Below are 5,986 nucleotides of genomic sequence, written 5' to 3' on the forward strand. Positions count from 1 at the left end.
GAGAGCAAGATTCACTTATTCCCCCTCACCTGCTTTCTCTTCTCTTCCTACAGAACTGCTTTTTCTTGCCACTTTTATGCAAGATAATTTACCCCATTCTATCTCTTCCTATCTCGCTCTCTCAATATATTCCTCTCTCATCCCTTAATTTGATTTTATTTTTTAGATATCATCCCTTCATATTCAACTCACCCTGTGCCCGCTCTCTATATACATACACATACACATATACATATATATACATACACACATATATACACACACACATATATATATATATACACATATACATATATATATATACACATATATATGCACATTCCCTTCAGCTACCCTAATACTGAGGTCTCATGAATCATACACATCATCTTTCCATGTAGGAATGTAAACAAAACAGTTCAACTTTAGTAAGTCCCTTGCAATTTCTTTTTCTTGTTCTTTTTCTTGATTACCTTTTCATGCTTCTCTTGATTCTTGCATTTCAAAGTCAAATTTTCTATTCAGCTCTGGTCTTTTCACTGGGAAAGCGTGAAAGTCCTCTATTTTATTGAAAATCCATATTTTGCCTTGGAGCATGATACTCAGTTTTGCTGGGTAGGTGATTCTTGGTTTTAATCCTAGCTCCACTGACCTCCAGAATATCGTATTCCAAGCCCTTCGATCTCTTAATGTAGAGGCTGCCAGATCTTGGATTATTCTGATTGTGTTTCCACAATACTCAAATTGTTTCTTTCTGGATGCTTGCAGTATTTTCTCCTTGATCTGGGAGCTCTGGAATTTGGCGACAATATTCCTAGGAGATTTCTTTTTGGGATCTATTTGAGGAGGTGATCGGTGGATTCTTTCAGTTTCTATTTTGCCCTGTGGCTCTAGAATATCAGGGTAGTTCTCCTTGATAATTTCTTGAAAGATGGTATCTAGGCTCTTTTTTTGATCTGGCTTTCAGGTAGTCCATTAATTTTTAAATTATCTCTCCTGGATCTATTTTCCAGGTCAGTGGTTTTTCCAACGAGATATTTGACATTGTCTTCCACTTTTTCATTCCTTTGGTTCTGTTTTATAATATCTTGATTTCTCATAAAGTCACTAGCTTCCACTTGCTCCAATCTAATTTTTAAGGTAGTATTTTCTTCAGTGGTCTTTTGGACCTCCTTTTCCATTTGGCTAATTCTGCCTTTCAAGGCATTTTTCTCCTCATTGGCTTTTTGGAGCTCTTTTGCCATTTGAGTTAGTCTATTTTTTAAGGTGTTGTTTTCTTCAGTATATTTTTCAGTATTTTTTTGGGTCTCCTTTAGCAAGTCATTAACTTGTTTTTCACGGTTTTCTCACATCCTTCTCATTTCTCTTCCCAATTTTTCCTCTACTTCTCTAACTTGCTTTTCCAAATCCTTTTTGAGCTCTTTCGTGGCCTGAGACCAGTTCATGTTTTTTCTTGAAGGCTTTTGTTGTAGGCTCTATGACTTTGTTGACTTCTTCTGGCTGTATGTTTTGGTCTTCTTTGTCACCAAAGAAGGATTCCAGAGTCTGAGACTGAATCTGGGTGCGTTTTCGCTGCCTGGCCATGTTCCCAGCCAACTTACTTGACCCTTGAGTTTTTCAGCGGGGTATGACTGCTTGTAGAGCAAAGAGTACTATGTTCCAAGCTTGGGGGGATGCGCTTTTGATTTCAGAGCTATTACAGCCACCTCTGCCACACCAGCACTCCTCCTTCCCCAAGAACCCCCAACCCAGACTGGACTTAGATCTTCAGCAGGCTCTACACTCCTGCTCTGATCTGCCACTTAATTCCTCCCACCAGGTGGGCCTGGGGCCAGAAGCAATTGCAGCTGTAGTTCTGTAGCTGCCCCACCTCCGCTGCCCCTGGGGCAGTGGCCGAACTGCGAAGTCCTTCTTTCACTCTGTCCCCAGCAGCTTTTCCCACTAACCTTCTCTGTTGTCTTTGGTGTTTGTGGGTTGAGAAGTCTGGTAACTGCTGCAGCTCACTGATTCAGGGCACTAGGGCACGCTCCGCCCGGCTCCTGGTCTGGTTGGTCCATGCCGCCCACGCAGGGCTCTGCTCCACTCCCAGCTCCGTGTGAGAAAGACCTCACCCAGCAACCATCCAGGCTGTCCTAGGCTGGAGCCCTGCTTCCCTCTGCTATTTTGTGGGTTCTGCAGTTCTAGAACTGGTTCAGAGCCATTTTTTATAGGTTTTTGGAGAGACTTGGCGGGGAGTTCACACTAGTCCCTGCTTTCCAGCCACCATCTTGGCTCCGCCCCCCTCAATTGTATTTTTTAATGACTTGTTTTCTACAATCAATTTTTGTCCTTTCTTTTTCAAGCTATTTCTTCTACCTCTCTTATTTGACTTTTAAAATCCTCCTTGAGCTCTTCCAAGGCTTTTTGGGCTTGAGACCAGTTCATATTCCCCTTTAAGGTTTTGGATGTGGGCATACTGACAATGTTGTCCTCTTCTGAATTTGTGCCTTGATCTTCCCTGTCTCCATAAGAATCTCTGGTCACTGTCTGTTTCTGCCTTTTGCTCATTGTGTTCACCTATTTCCTGACTTTTAAAGTTGAGCTCTCCTGATGGAGTGCAGGGGGCACTGACCCAAGCTTCTTGTGCTGGCAGCCTGGCACCTGGTTACTGGCTTTGTGTGCTGCAGCCTCAAGCGCTGGCAGCTGGAGGCTGCAGGGATCTGGCAGCTTACAGGATGCTGAGCTGGCATCAGCAACACTGGAGCTCTCAGGGTGTGGGTGGGAAATCTGGCCCCTCAGGATGTCTGCCAGCCTGGAGCTGTGCCTCCTGGAGTTGTACTGAGGCACTGGAAAATTTGGCTGCTGGAGAACACCTCCATGTGTGGCGGTTTTCCCAGCTGGTGTCTACTGGTTCCCCCGCCTGTGCTGAGGCACTTGGGGATCCTGGTGTTGGCACTTGCCTGTTCCACCACCCTGGGGCTCAGGATCTCCCCCTGGGTTGCTGAGGTAGGGCTTGCCATGACACCTCCTGTCCTGTACTGCTCCCACTCCCCCAAAGTGAGAGGGGCCTTTCCCATTAATCCTCCAAGCTTCCTGGGCTACAAGACTGCTGCACCCCATCTTTCTGCTGGCTCAGCTGTTCCAGGGTTTGTCCTGGGGCCATATTTCCTGGGCTTTCAGAGGTGAATAAGGGAGGGTGAGAGCTACTGACGTCTTACTCCTCCATCTTGGCTCCCAGAAGTGGAAATCTCATGAAGTTTTTAAAAATAGGGAGAGTGAGAGCTAAGTAAATCTATAATTCTCACCTGGTTTTCTTGATGAACAATATATTCCCCCGTATTATATTCATATACAGTTATTTCAGGATTACTTTTAAAATATGTGAAGCTCCTTTTGTACAGGAATTTGGAGATAATGTAAGGCATGGTCATGACAGTCAAATCTTATGATAAAGCTAGCCATCTCCTCTCTTCCAAGTAAGTCATAACAAATTTAAATATTTTATATTGGAGGAATCAGGAGAGGATGTTACGGATTTTTCCTCCTTCATTTGCCTCAACTTCTCCAAACTATTTCAGAGTTAAGAGTTTACTAAATAAACAACAATCATCCAAATCCACGAATAAAGAATTTTATTCTCTATCTCTTGCAGTCAGCAGCACATACAAAAGGGCAATTTGTAAAACTAATGGGTTTAGGGTTTAGTTATAAAACATGCACACCCGTGTATCTTCCACACTGAAGTCTGAATTTAATGTAAATATTTGGCACCATAGAATATGGCTGTTTGTGTTGGTCACACGGATGTCGAGAGTACTGTTTCTTTCTGTGAGAGATTTCATCTGTTATGGCAAGTTGATTAGCCAATCTTAATGTTAGAATAATCTTTCTATATATCATTCCTTTGTGTGAATGCTGTCACATTTTAAGCTGAGCACAGGGCCTTTGTCTTATCATCTTCGTATTCTCAGTGCATAGTAGGTGCTTAATATATGTTAAGTGACTCAAACTAAGAGCCTGTGATGCCTCTCCTATTGGTTTTGGGTGGGAATTGCTCTATGAAGGACCCTCACTCTCCCCTTAACAGCATAGAAAAGCTAAATAATCAGCAGCCAAGATAAATCAGCACACCTCTGTCTTGCTGCTTTCCAGAGGCATAAAAAGATTACTGACAGTCAATAATTTAAATGGTCTATTGAAAACTATTAGTTATTAAAAAACAAAACACAAGAAACAATAAGTTATTTAGCAAACAGGCATCAATTTAGAAATTGGTGGCTGTTTACATTTCATCAGTAAGGACTATCCTGAATAAATGCAATTTCAAGGTTATATCCCATTAGCATTCACTAGGAAAAGACATATCTTTGTCTTCTGTATAAAACTTAATTCTGAAAGAATTAAATCTGAACTATTACTTTTAGACTTAAAACATATACTCCTATACTTCTGGACTAACTTTTCCCACCATTTACAAATATTCAGCTCCCATCAGTTTACTCAATCACAACACTGAATGTACCACCGATTTTTTTTTCTTGATTTGTCCCTCCCCCTCTTGAATTTCCATTTATTTCATAGGAAAAGTTGCATAGTGGAGGTGGGGGAGGGGAACTGGGGGAGGATGAGGCTATTCTGAAGTGAGAGAAAAAACCCAATTTCTGAAAAACTGAAAAAGACAAAGCTATAAGTAGAAAATAAGTTCACACTTAAATGGAAAATGTGTGTTAATGGCTTTAAGCTATTACAAAATAAAGGAATACCTTTATAGGCATTTTCCCAAGAAACCAATAAGCGTTTATTAAACACCTATTATGTGCTGGACACCATGCTAGGCGTTTAGAACACACACACAAAAAAAATGAAATAGTCCTTGCCCTCAAGGAGCTTACATTCTAAGGGTGAAATAACATATACATTGATAAGCAAATAGAAAACATACACAGCATAAATACAAGCTAATTTCAGGAGAGGAAATCACAAGCAGCAGGGAGGCTCAAGAAAGGCCTCCTTTAGGAAGGAGACAGTGCTTGGCTTCAGCTGAGAAGGAAGTTAGAGATTCTAAGAGGCTGAGATAAAGAGGCAGTGCATTCAAGGCATAGATGTCAGCCTGTGCAAAAGCAGAGCCAAGAGACGGAATGTATTGTGTGAGGAATAGCAAAGAAGTATTCAGCTGGATTACACACTGTAAAGAATGTGCAGGAAGTGTAGAAAGGTAGAGAGGAGCCAGGTTGTCAAGGGCTTGAGTTGCCAGAGTAATTTGTACTTGATCATCAAGGCCATAAAGAGCCATGGTAGCTTTTGGATAAGAGAATGGACATGGTCAGAACTTTGTTGTAGGGTTATCACTGTGACAGCTATAATGAGGATGGATTAGAGAGGGAGCAGATTTGAGGAAGGGTGAGGTATTATGAGGCTACTGCAGTATTCTAGGCAAGAAGTGACAAGGGTCCAAACTAGCATTCTGACCCTGTGAGTGAAAAGGGGATGGATATGAAAGACATTACAGAGAATAATCAACAAAACTTAGCACCTGACTGGGTATATTGGGTGAAGGAGAGTGAGGAATCAAGAATGACTCTGAAGCTGAGAATCTGGGTGGCTAGAAGGATGGTCATGCCTTCAAAACAAACAGGGAAGTTGGAAAACTTGGTTTTGGCAGAAAGACAACAAATGGCTTTGAATGTGCTGAGATCACCAAGAGATAAAAAAACACCCAGAACAGAGCCAAAGGGTACACTCCCACTGAAGGGGTGGAACATGGATGATGATGAATTCACAAATGGGATTAAGAAAGATCAGACAGGTAGGAAGAAAACCAAGGGCAGCATCATAAAAACAAGGAGAAAAGAGAATCCAATGGGAAATAATACTCAATAGATTCAAATGCAGCAGATGACTAAGAAAAAGGGCCATCTATCCCACTTGGTAATTAAGAAAGCAACAATAATCCAGGAGAGAACAATTTCAGTTGAGTAATTTAGTCAAAAGACAAACTGCAAAGAGTCTGCAAAGAATGAGAGAGGAA

This window comes from Trichosurus vulpecula, chromosome 8 (assembly GCF_011100635.1).
Source record: "Trichosurus vulpecula isolate mTriVul1 chromosome 8, mTriVul1.pri, whole genome shotgun sequence".
In the NCBI taxonomy this organism is placed as follows: Eukaryota; Metazoa; Chordata; class Mammalia; order Diprotodontia; family Phalangeridae; genus Trichosurus; species Trichosurus vulpecula.